The sequence below is a fragment of the Puntigrus tetrazona genome, chromosome 14 (genome assembly GCF_018831695.1).
Source record: "Puntigrus tetrazona isolate hp1 chromosome 14, ASM1883169v1, whole genome shotgun sequence".
NCBI classification, from domain to species: Eukaryota; Metazoa; Chordata; class Actinopteri; order Cypriniformes; family Cyprinidae; genus Puntigrus; species Puntigrus tetrazona.
In genome coordinates, this window is record NC_056712.1 from 9,689,034 (window position 1) to 9,702,373 (window position 13,340).

The window sequence follows — 13,340 nt, forward strand, 5'->3', positions numbered from 1 at the left end:
AGTAAAGGAGTGGTATTTTGGTTTTTGTGGATGTCTGTGAGCTTGTAATAACTGAGATCCATTATAATGACGGCAGTCAGAGGTTCTCAGCCTCGTTCTCTTTGCCTCAGTTTCAATCTATCGTGTTGGATTAAATATTGATGGGTTCTGAAAATCAAACTTTCTGTATCAAATTTCACAGAGCAGCTGTGATGGCTGAGAGGTTAAGGCGTTGGACTCGAAATCCAATGGGGTTTACCTGCGCAGGTTCGAATCCTGCTCACAGCGAATCTGGAGTGTGTCCAGTTAATATTGGTGAATGTGCATTCACTGTGTTTCCACTGCAGTACTTGATACATCTTAAGAGGGCTTTAGCTGCTAATGTAGTAAGCAGGCTCTCTCTGTATGTACTTTAAAGGGTTACTCCTCCCCAAAATGACATGTTTGTCAATAATCACTTACCCCTGATGTCGTTCCAAACCAACGAAAGCTTCTTTCATCTTCCGAACACAATATAAAAATGGCATTTTAGATAAAAACCGTGAGTCATGTGACTCTCCCATTGAGGGCCAAGTAAAATAGTCCATCTGCAATCAGTGGTTCAATCTTAATGTTATGAAGTGATGAGTATTCTTTTTGTATGTAAAGAAAATCAAAATAGCAACTTTGTTCAACATTTTGTCTCTGTAATGCTTGAGTAAAGGAGTGGTGTTTTGGTCTTTGCGGATGTCTGTGAGCTTGTAATAACTGAGATCCATTATAATGACGGCAGTCAGAGGTTCTCAGCTTCGTTTTCTTTGCCTCAGTTTCAATCTATCGTGTTGGATTAAATATTGATGGGTTTTGAAAATCCAACTTCCTGGATCAAAAATACCCTGAGCAGCTGTGATGGCCGAGAGGTTAAGGCGTTGGACTAGAAATCCAATGGGGTTTCCCTGCGCAGGTTCGAATCCTGCTCACAGTGAATCTGGAGTGTGTCCAGTTAATATTGATGAATGTGCATGCACTGAGTTTCCATTGCAGTACTTGATACATCTTAAGAGGGCTTTAGCTGCTAATGTAGTAAGCAGGCTCTCTCTGTATGTACTTTACTCCTCCCCAAAATGACATGTTTGTCAATAATCACTTACCCCTGATGTCGTTCCAAACCAATGAAAGCTTCATTTGTCTTCCGTACACAATATTAAAATGCTATTTTAGATAAAAACCATGAGTCTTGTGACTCTCCCATTGAGGGCCAAGTAATAAACATTGTAAGGGTGCAGAAAAGTCATCAGATATCATTGTAATAGTCCATCTGCAATCAGTGGTCCAATCTGAATGTTATGAAGTGATGAGTATTCTTTTTGTATGTAAAGAAAATCAAAATAGCAACTTTGTTCAACATTTTGTCTCTGTAATGCTTGAGTAAAGGAGTGGTGTTTTGGTCTTTCCGGATGTCTGTGAGCTTGTAATAACTGAGATCCATTATAATGACGGCAGTCAGAGGTTCTCAGCTTCGTTTTCTTTGCCTCAGTTTCAATCTATCGTGTTGGATTAAATATTGATGGGTTCTGAAAATCCAACTTTCTGGATCAAAATTCACTGAGCAGCTGTGATGGCCGAGAGGTTAAGGCGTTGGACTCGAAATCCAATGGGGTTTCCCTGCGCAGGTTCGAATCCTGCTCACAGCGAATCTGGAGTGTGTCCAGTTAATATTGATGAATGTGCATGCACTGAGTTTCCATTGCAGTACTTGATACATCTTAAGAGGGCTTTAGCTGCTAATGTAGTAAGCAGGCTCTCTCTGTATGTACTTTACTCCTCCCCAAAATGACATGTTTGTCAATAATCACTTACCCCTGATGTCGTTCCAAACCAATGAAAGCTTCATTTGTCTTCCGTACACAATATTAAAATGCTATTTTAGATAAAAACCATGAGTCTTGTGACTCTCCCATTGAGACCAAGTAATAAACATTGTAAGGGTGCAGAAAAGTCATCAGATATCATTGTAATAGTCCATCTGCAATCAGTGGTCCAATCTGAATGTTATGAAGTGATGAGTATTCTTTTTGTATGTAAAGAAAATCAAAATAGCAACTTTGTTCAACATTTTGTCTCTGTAATGCTTGAGTAAAGGAGTGGTGTTTGGGTCTTTCCGGATGTCTGTGAGCTTGTAATAACTGAGATCCATTATAATGACGGCAGTCAGAGGTTCTCAGCTTCGTTCTCTTTGCCTCAGTTTCAATCTATCGTGTTGGATTAAATATTGATGGGTTCTGAAAATCCAACTTTCTGGATCAAATTTCACTGAGCAGCTGTGATGGCCGAGAGGTTAAGGCGTTGGACTCGAAATCCAATGGGGTTTCCCTGCGCAGGTTCGAATCCTGCTCACAGCGAATCTGGAGTGTGTCCAGTTAATATTGGTGAATGTGCATTCACTGTGTTTCCACTGCAGTACTTGATACATCTTAAGAGGGCTTTAGCTGCTAATGTAGTAAGCAGGCTCTCTCTGTATGTACTTTAAAGGGTTACTCCTCCCCAAAATGACATGTTTGTCAATAATCACTTACCCCTGATGTCGTTCCAAACCAACGAAAGCTTCTTTCATCTTCCGAACACAATATAAAAATGACATTTTAGATAAAAACCGTGAGTCATGTGACTCTCCCATTGAGGGCCAAGTAAAATAGTCCATCTGCAATCAGTGGTTCAATCTGAATGTTATGAAGTGATGAGTATTCTTTTTGTATGTAAAGAAAATCAAAATAGTAACTTTGTTCAACATTTTGTCTCTGTAATGCTTGAGTAAAGGAGTGGTGTTTTGGTCTTTCCGGATGTCTGTGAGCTTGTAATAACTGAGATCCATTATAATGACGGCAGTCAGAGGTTCTCAGCTTCGTTCTCTTTGCCTCAGTTTCAATCTATCGTGTTGGATTAAATATTGATGGGTTATGAAAATCCAACTTCCTGGATCAAAATTCCCTGAGCAGCTGTGATGGCCGAGAGGTTAAGGCGTTGGACTCGAAATCCAATGGGGTTTCCCTGCGCAGGTTCGAATCCTGCTCACAGCGAATCTGGAGTGTGTCCAGTTAATATTGATGAATGTGCATGCACTGAGTTTCCATTGCAGTACTTGATACATCTTAAGAGGGCTTTAGCTGCTAATGTAGTAAGCAGGCTCTCTCTGTATGTACTTTACTCCTCCCCAAAATGACATGTTTGTCAATAATCACTTACCCCTGATGTCGTTCCAAACCAATGAAAGCTTCATTTGTCTTCCGTACACAATATTAAAATGCTATTTTAGATAAAAACCATGAGTCTTGTGACTCTCCCATTGAGGGCCAAGTAATAAACATTGTAAGGGTGCAGAAAAGTCATCAGATATCATTGTAATAGTCCATCTGCAATCAGTGCTCCAATCTGAATGTTATGAAGTGATGAGTATTCTTTTTGTATGTAAAGAAAATCAAAATAGCAACTTTGTTCAACATTTTGTCTCTGTAATGCTTGAGTAAAGGAGTGGTGTTTGGGTTTTTGCGGATGTCTGTGAGCTTGTAATAACTGAGATCCATTATAATGACGGCAGTCAGAGGTTCTCAGCTTCGTTCTCTTTGCCTCAGTTTCAATCTATCGTGTTGGATTAAATATTGATGGGTTCTGAAAGACCAACTTTGTGGATAAAGAGTCATTGAGCAGCTGTGATGGCCAAGATGTTAAGGCGTTGGACTCGAAATCCAATGGGGTTACTCCTCCCCAAAATGACATGTTTGTCAATAATCACTTATCCCTGATGTTGTTCCAAACCACTGAAAGCTTCATTCATCTTCCGAACACATTATAAAAATGCTATTTTAGATAAAAACGTGTGACTCTCCCATTGAGTAATATACACTGTAAGTGTAACCCCTGTAAGGGAGGGTTAGGTATAGTTAACAGAACCCTATTTTGTTTATCTTCATATTTTTAAATGTGTATTATGTAGCCTGTAAAAAGTTTTTTGTATAAGTACATGTCCCTTTAAGATCTTGGGCGAAACTCTAAGGATCGGGTGAGGTGTACTTGGACAAAACGTGGTTTTCAACAGCAAGTTTGGTTGTTTGCTGTTGATTGGAGATTAATTAGTTAATGCCCGCCTTCGTCATAGGTTAGTCGTACTTGCAAGCGAAGGAACAGAACGAGGAGCGAATGAGAGAAGCAGCTGGATTCTAACCGGCATCTACTGATTATTATTGAATCATCCAGTTAAAGTTAAAACTCTCGTAAAATTGTTTGAGTTATGTGTTAAGATTTCGATTTATTTAGTTATATTTTTCATTATTCGTTTACTAGTGGACAACGAGTTAGCGGTTTCAATCCGAACACGCCGTATACGAAGTCCGGACAAATTGACTGGTTGGTGGTATTAAATAATGCTGTGGTCCGTATCCATCGTGGGAAGTGAAGAGGAGATCAGATAGACCCGTTAAGCCACCGGAAGCGCTCACAGGTCCTCTGACCACGAGGGACTAGGAGAAAAAAAAAAACCCGGATAGCGCGCCCAGCCACCGGGAGCGTTGGGTGCTCCTCCGGCCGCGAGGGACAAACGACGGTTGGTGAGACTGCCGGACTTTGTGATGAGCGAGACTGAGTATGGAATATAGGTAGTTACTACTTTTTTAATATATATTTTATATATTTTATATATATATATATATATATATATATATATATATATATATATTATTGTATATATATAGTATTAGATTACTCATCTAGGAACCTTTAATCTCTCTAAAAGTGGTATCAGAGGTGAGGCTGAAATTTTATAGTCGAGAGACGACCAATAAAGGAAGCCGGTGCTCCACCTTATAGAGCTTAGGTAAGGACATATCTAAGGGGGCAGGGGTGCTACATAAGTGTGCAGAAAAGTCATCAGACATCATTGAAATAGTCCATCTGCAATCAGTGGTTGAATGTTATGAAGTGATGAGTATACTTTTTGTATGTAAAGAAAATTAAAATAGCAACTTCGTTCAACCTTTTTTTTTCTGTTCTCTTCGCATCACTGTAGCGCCATTTTGGAGATTATCCACTAAATGCAAATCGCGTACGTTCAAATCCAACGACACTGGAGTGGTTCCAGTTAATACTGATGAATGTGTTTCCACTGCAGTATTTTAATGCAACCCCTGGCAAAAAGTATGGAATCACCAGTCTTGGACGAGCCCTCATTCAGACATTTCATTCTGTAGAACAAACTCAGATCACAAACATGAAACAATCATGAAGTCATTCCACAGTGCACCTTTTTGGCATTCAGAAACACTAAAAGAAATGAAGAAAAAACATTGTGATGGTCAACAAATGATACTTGTATAGAACAAGTACAGGGAAAAAAATATGGAATCATTCAATTCTAAGGAAAAAAATATGGAATCATGAAAAACAGACAAACAAAAACCAGTCAAATCATATCACTAGTATTTAGTTGCACCACCTCTGGCTTTTATAACAGCTTGCAGTCTCTGAGGCATGGACTTGATGAGTGACAAGCAGTATTCTTCATCAATCTGGTGCCAACTCTCTTTGATTGCAGCTGCCAGATCAGCTTTGCAGGTCGGAGCCTTGCCGTGGACCAATTGGGTTGAGATCTGGACTATTTGCAGGCCATGACATTGACTGGATGCGTCTTTCTCCAAGGAATGCTTTCACAGTTTTTGCTCTATGGCACGATGCATTGTCATCTTGGAAAATAATTTCATCATCCCCAAACATCTTTTCTATTGAATGGATAAGAAAACTGTCCAAAATGTCAATGTAAACTTGTGCATTTATTGAAGAGGTAACCACAGCCATCTCCCCAGTGCCTTTGCCTGACATGCAGCCTCATATCATCAAGGACTGTGGAAATTTGGATGTTTTCTTTAGGCAGTCTTCCTTGTAAATCTCACTGGAACGGCACCAAACAAAAGTTCCAGCATCATCACCTTGTCCAATGCAGATTCGTGACTCATCACTGAAGATAACCTTCATCCAGTCATCCACAGTCCATGATTGCTTCTCCTTAGCCCATTGCAGTCTTGTTCTTTTCTGTTTAGGTGTCAATGATGGTTTTCTTTTAGCTTTTCTGTATGAAAATCCCATTTCCTTTAGGCGATTTCTCTCCAGCTTCCTCCCATTTATTGTTCATTTGTTTTGTTGTGCATTTTTGGTTTTCAAGACTTATGGCCTTCAGTTTTCTGTCTTGACGCTTGGATGTCTTCCTTGGTCTACCAGTACGCTTGGCTTTAAGAACCTTTCCATGCTGTTTGTACTTGGTCCATATCTTAGATACAGCTGACTGTGAACAGCCCACATCTTTGGCAACCATGCGTGAAGAGTTACCTTTTTCAAGAAGTTTGACAATCCTCTCTTTGGTTTCAAGAGACATCTCACTTGTTGGAGCCATGACTCTTGCCAATCCACTTGGTCTAGCAGCCCTCCAAGGTGTGATAACTGCAGACTAACGAGCAGATCTAATCTGACACAGGTGCACAATTAAGGAAAGAAAATTGACTGAATGAATCCTTATTTTTCCTCAGAATTGAATGATTCCATATTTTTTTCCCTGTGCTTGCTCTATACAAGTATCATTTGTTGACTATCACAATGTTTTTCTCTTCATTTCTTTTAGTGTTTCTGAATGCCAAGAAGTTGCACTGTGGAATGACTTCATGATTGTTTCATGTTTGTGATCTGAGTTTGTTCTACAGAATGAAATGTCTGAATGAGGGCTCGTCCAAGACCGGTGATTTCCATACTTTTTGCCAGGGGTTGTACACCTAAGAGGGTTTTTGCTTCTAATGTGGTAAGGAGGCTATATCTGCATGTACTGTAAATGGTAAAACCTCCCCTAAATAAAAAAGATGTTTTGGATGAAAACCGGGAGTTTATTGTAAAGAAAATTTAAAAATAGCAACTTTATTCAACATTTTGTCACTTTAGCACCGTTTTGGAGAATATCCACTAAAAGCAAATAGTGTACGTTCTTCTGTTTTAGCCACAACACAAGGATGTGCTGTTTTTGTTCAAATCAAAGCATCAATACCAACCTGCTCTCATAAAAATATGTACCTCTGTGCAGTTTTTATGTGCCTTACACATTTCACCATAGTTTCACAAGAGACATGTCCACTCAGTGATGCTAAAACGCAGTTTGCACCCTGGCACATTTTATGTTGATATAGATGTGTATTGCAGCAGTTAAGCATTCAAATATCTGCGGCATGACACTAAAAGCTAATGCTCTATCATGTTAGAAATATGCTGTACAACAAATAAACCTACCTGACAGCAAATTAAAAATGCAACCATGTCATTTCAACCCACTTTTACACAGACCTGAGCTGTTTTGCTGTACCGTAGTTCCACAGGATTTTAAACCGGAGCGCCTCTCAAGTGGATCTATGTACTCTGTGAGCTATCAAACAAACAAACAGTCCATGAAAACCCATAGATATGAAGCTGGATATGTGTGACGCTAACGTTCAAAAGCATCAAATTTCCCAGCATATTAATAATTTGGAGTCATAACATGATACTCTTCAAATAATTGTGCGAAAATTCTGCTTTATAAATCAAAACTGTGCAAATTTTTGAGAAAAGGCGTTGGATTTTTCATACCTCTAGTGTTTCTTTTGGAAACTGCAGTGATATGTACTTATTGGTACATATTTTTTGTTTCGCTAAAAAGTGCATCAAGGTGCATTTATGCCATGAAACTGTTGCAGTTATGCCATGAACAGTAAATTATTGAATGTGCAAAAAATGTCACTTACTTCCAAAAAAAAAAAAGTGATAAACATTTATATGCACTGTATTATACACAAAAAAGATGCTTGTGACAGAACACCTGTCTGAGCAAAAAAAAAAAAAAGAATCTAAGTGTCCTTACATTGGCATATGAATTTATGCACTGAATGAGTTGCTTTACCACATACCAACCAGGCTCTCGGATTTAGCTTTGACTGAAAGATCAGATCCAGTAGGAACGGCACTGGGAGTGTGTGCTTAGTGCTCGGCATTATTCAAGAGAGTTCAAAGATGAGGGCCATGACATAGATGCTAAAAATAGAACAGACCGCCGAAAGTCAAGAGCCTCATTTTTTCTCCTAGAGAGAGAAGTGGAGACAGACAGCTCTCTCTGAGGGTCTAAAGGTGAGAAAACAAGAGGAACATTCATCCTGCGGTACAGTCACCATGTGCATTAACAAGTATTTATATTTATGAAGTTCAAGCTAAATGCCATCAGCAGGTCGGATTCTCATTCTACAGCACTTGATGGATTTCCTAGTCTCAAAATCCCAGTCCAGGTGTTCAATATTTCAATGCACATTTTATATTCGGTAGTGTATACTGGTTGTACATCTTATATATTCTGCACCGGAGAGAGTTAACTGTGTTATCTAGTGAGAGCTGATCACTTTTTCATTGGTCGATTGCTCTAGTTTCCACCAATCAGAGCATTTGAGCACTTATCGATTAAAGATGCTGGTAGAGGAGATTATAAAGCTCTAGTGTTGGACCGGTGTTTAGGAAACTGATAAAAGTCAGTCTGTTTTCTCTTCATTTATCTATTTTTCCTCCCTGTGCTGGTTTTTTTTTTCCATCTCTTTTGCTTTAAGTGGTTGAACATTGGTCTTCACTTTAACTTCACTAGTGGGTGTTTTTGCTCTGACTGCACCTTTGAGGAACCCGCTCGAATTTATCTACACTTTATTTTGCATCGGTCTATGATGCAGTTAAAAAAGATGCGGTTGACTGAAAAACAGTTGATCGCAATGCACTATGAAAAAAATTTTCAACCAAAACGTATGCTTTTTCAAATAGAAAAATAAACATTTTGTTCTAAGTATTATTCAGCATATTCTACTCTCTCCTTTAAAAGCCAATTCATTAACGGTTCCTGAGCTCAGATCATCCTCTTGGTTTTTCTCTGCATAGAAATTTCATCTCGTCCCTTCTTCAAAACTCAATTGAAAACCCATATTGTGTGCTCTGTTGTTCAAATATTTATGCAGTCAGACTCTTTGTTCTGATTGTCATCAGTTCATGCCATATTTGTTAGGAAAACTGTAGAAAGTGCATAATATCTCCACTGCAATAAATCATTTCCCAGAATGGAGGCATCCAGAGCCCAGTTCTAATCACAGTTGAGATTTATTCTTGAAAATATGCTTGTTTTTGCACCAAAATGTACACAAGTCGAAATGATAGAAATATATTGAGATACGAAATGCCAAAAGTGATTGAAATAAACAGAGGCTGATAACCCTCTTCTTTAAATATCACATACTACTTGAAAGCCTTTATCTTGCCATTTTACTGTTTGTTTTACTCAAGTGTTCAAAAATTAGATTTTCAAATTTGGCAGAAGTTGCCCTTCTTTTAAAAAAAACGCATTTTTATTTATGTGGTTTGTCTTCATTCTTTCACTTCCAGTTGTTTTCTAACATGGATTGTGAAGTGTCCTTGGGTACTTGAAAAGCGATATTGAAGTAGGTATTTGCGAGGGAGGAAACTCCTAAAATGGATTTGATTTCACTGTGTTGAACAGACATATAGACACAGTCAGAAGTCGTATGACAGCAGCTTCAGCGTTCGACACAATTGTGTTCTTCGGATAGATCTGCTTTCTCTATCGTCACTCATATCACCGAGACGCCCTACACAAGAATATAAATCACACACATTCACAGGCAAGATGGACTCGATCATGACCACCCAGCTGAAAATGAGACGTAATCTATTCATCACTGACAGACAGAGGAAAGATACTCTGAAACCCAAGATTAAAGGAGAAACGCACGGCTTCTAGGCAGTTTAGTAACGCTGATGTTTTTTAAAGTGGCTCTTTGACAGAACGTTTTGTGTTGGTGGCTGGTAATCATGTTTTATTTTGTTGTGTGGTTTTGTTCATGGTTTTTGAAAATGAGGGCATGTCACACATCCTGTCCATGTTGACATCTGCTTAGTTTGGTAAGTGAAAGTCTGTCTAGGGAATTCGATAGCCTCTGACGTCAATGACAAAAGATATGAGAAATTGATTTTTCCTCCCTCTTAAAAGCTGATAAGCCTGTTTATTTTCCTATCCTGTCTAAGCGTGATTAAAATTGCTCGCAAAGACAAAATTTTGACATCTGTGTGAACATATATATGAAATAATATATGAAAATAGTCTTTCTCCCTTTAAAAAAAAAAGATACATCTCTTTAATTTCCTTAACTATTTAGCTATTTTTTCGTTATACTGTGTATGCATTATTAAAATAGAAATGCCATTTAATGCTTTTTAAAGCAATTTTCTGCTAAATCTCTCTCTCTATATATATTGATGCCTAAATGAGAAAGGATATGAAAATGTTTGTTTAAACGCTAATATTCTGTTAAAACCCTAATGCAAAAGAAAAATAGGAATTATTAAGATATTAATTTTAAAATCTCAGGGTATTTAAAATAACACTTCTTGATTATGTATGAGGCTTTTGTTATTAGAAATAAACATTTCAAAGATGAAAATCAATCAGTCATACATTTGAGAATGATTGTCTCACACCTTTTAAAAACTAATAAAAATGACAAATCATTCTGTTAAAAAAATAAATAAAATAAACACCGGTGCTGTACCAACCCTCAACATCTGGAGGCGCTGCAGTGTCGGCTTTATTCAGGTTTTCTTTTTAAAACAATCTCATTTAGCAGCTGGCCCGCGTGATCCCTTTTTCAGCTCGGCCTTGTTTGGGAACTAAAACAGTCGAGACGTTTCCATCAGGATTCATTTAAGCTGATGCGCACCGAGCTATTGCCCGTAAAACGCACGGATTGTGGCTCTCCTGAAGCCATCGAAACGCTGCGATTCTTAGTGTTTATACTGTAAAATAACAATGTTCGGTTGCACGAGTGCTGCAGAGAAACAACCTGCTAAGAATAGAATCGTCAACAAAGCGACCGGCATTACATAATGAAGGGATGAGTGAATGCATTTGGCTCTGTCTGGGTGGTCGTCCGCGCAGGCCCACAGCGGGAGGATCTTCTTACAGCGTCCCTCAGGAGAGTCTCCTACACTATTCAGCTCCTTATCACAGCATCAGATGTTTACAGTCTTATATTTCATGCAGCCATTTGGCTTGCCTTTTATTTCGCTGCAAAGAGATAAAGATTATTGCATGGGCAAGGGGCCGGGAACAGAGAAAACAGGAAGAAACAGTCTGGAGTAAGGCAACACAAGACACAAGCAGAACAATACAGATATGGAAGATTGCAGAGGGGGAAAGAAAGAGGCTAATTTAGAAAAATGGCTCAGTGCTATCAGTAAAATCAACATTGTTCATTACTTGTTAAGAAAAAAGACGTCCAAGATCTGTAAGAGTAACCCTGATGCATGATGTAAGTTTGGGGTATTACATAAAAAGTGCTGGAAAAATGCAAACCCTGAAAGATTATAAACACAATGAGGCTGTGAATGTGGCTAGTTTATGTGTCTGGTATGATGATGTAGTGTCCTCAAAAACCTTTTTAAATGTTTTTTTAAAAAAGCAACAAGTCATTACTCAATTCATTACAATTGAATTTTATATTGCAGAATATAACATGAAAATATCATGCACTTGTGTTTATTACGGATCGTATTTGAAGCATTTAACCAAGAACCCATTCAAAAAAACACAAATTCTAAGACTCACTGAAACTCAAAATGCTAACTTATTTCTGGGTTTTGGCCTACAGAAATATGTCATTCGTGCACTCTATTCTAAGATATAAATAAAGTCCTGTGACAGCCATGTGACCTATGCTTTCTGATTTTAAATTGAATTCAGATCTCTGATGGACACATGTGGCTGGTGAGCCAAAGATCCTACAGGGAGGAATCTGTTCAACATACATTTGTGCAGAGAGATGGATGAAGAATGGGATTAAAGTTCTCTCTTTATCTAATGCTAATTAAAAACATGCTAAACAAATGCTAACATTTTAATAGGCATGCAGTTGTTTGCTAACTGACTTTTGAGAATTTATGGTAAACGTCATACTTTGTGCACATGTTCTGAGCATCAAGCAATGGAACTACTGGATCTATATGGTCTGGAATATTAAAAGGATCAACAAAACACTAAACAAAAGGATTTTTAGTTCCCGCTTAAAAATGAAGCCACATCCTTCTGTCAATCGAGTCACTTGTGCCTCTGTAACCTTCGTCCTGTCTCTGGGAGCTATGGACTGCGACAGTTTTATTAAAGAATGGATTTTCTTTTGACGTGACAACCTGATGGGCCTCTTAATTTATGACTGAAACTTGAGTGTTCAGTCAGAGAGCTCTTATAGAGCTCGTTCTGTGCTTTGTGTCAGATTGAGGTCGACGCATGCAGGCATTCTTAACGGAGATTGTTTAGTATAAGAAACTTTTATCTATGACACACTCACTTATACTGTACACTGTAGGTCATCTTAAAATATGAGGCAAACATCTGAGTCATAAAACAAAACAAACAAACAAAAAACATTCAGAACCATGTTTTAGTTTCATGTCATGAACAATTTTCAAAGGTGTCATTCTGATTTGAAATGTGAAATAGTTGATAAACTATGTTTTTGCTATAGTAATGATATATTAATTGTTCATATCAATATTAAGATGTTTAAAATACTTTGAATAATAAATTATAAATGTATAATTTATCAACATTACCCCACACACATTTATTACAATAAAGCTGTAAATATGAATTAATACTATATTAATACTATATATATATATATATATATATATATATATATATATATATATATATATATATATATATATATATATATATATATATATTATTATTATTATTATTTTTTTTTTCAATTAAAAAAACATCTCACTGTCATCTAGCATTCCTATGTATGGTTTTTATGTATGTTTTTTTAAGTTTTGGTTTTGTACTTTTATATGTCACATCACAATGTGAAGATGTTAAAAATACTTTGAGAGAAAACTAAACTAAATGCAAAAGATTTAATACAACTTTTTTGGGAATCAATACTGTTCACACATGCATCATTTTTTGCATCACAAAATAAAAAAAAATGTCTCTACCTTGGCACAAATTATTTAAGAAAAGTTGTAAAAAATTGTTTGCGAAGGCCCCCAAATGCTAATAAATGAGAGAAAGACATGGTGTGTGTAAAGGGAAGAGAAGAGCAGAATTCCTGAGTTCTTGTCTGTCACAGGAAAGGTTATACAGGCAGTGTTTTATTTCCCCACAGAGCTGTCGTGACTGAGATGGTCAGCAGACTCACACCCTGCCTGATATAAAACTAAATCACCTCAAATGCCCCCCGTCTTTTCCTCAAAAGTCACTTTTTCATCCTACA

The 13,340-nt window shown here is 37.6% G+C and overlaps 5 non-coding genes across 5 annotated transcripts; all 5 read left to right on the top strand.

The window, feature by feature from the left end:
* Positions 1–185: 185 nt before the first annotated feature.
* Positions 186–267, top strand: trnas-cga. Its single transcript has one exon. It is a non-coding gene; the product is annotated as a tRNA-Ser (tRNA).
* Positions 268–861: 594 nt separating this feature from the next.
* trnas-aga lies at positions 862–943 on the top strand. Its single transcript has one exon. It is a non-coding gene; the product is annotated as a tRNA-Ser (tRNA).
* A 627-nt stretch (positions 944–1,570) lies between these two features.
* Positions 1,571–1,652, top strand: trnas-cga. The gene has a single exon. It is a non-coding gene; the product is annotated as a tRNA-Ser (tRNA).
* Positions 1,653–2,278: 626 nt separating this feature from the next.
* Positions 2,279–2,360, top strand: trnas-cga. The gene has a single exon. It is a non-coding gene; the product is annotated as a tRNA-Ser (tRNA).
* Positions 2,361–2,953: 593 nt separating this feature from the next.
* Positions 2,954–3,035, top strand: trnas-cga. Its single transcript has one exon. It is a non-coding gene; the product is annotated as a tRNA-Ser (tRNA).
* The last annotated feature ends 10,305 nt before the right edge of the window (positions 3,036–13,340 follow it).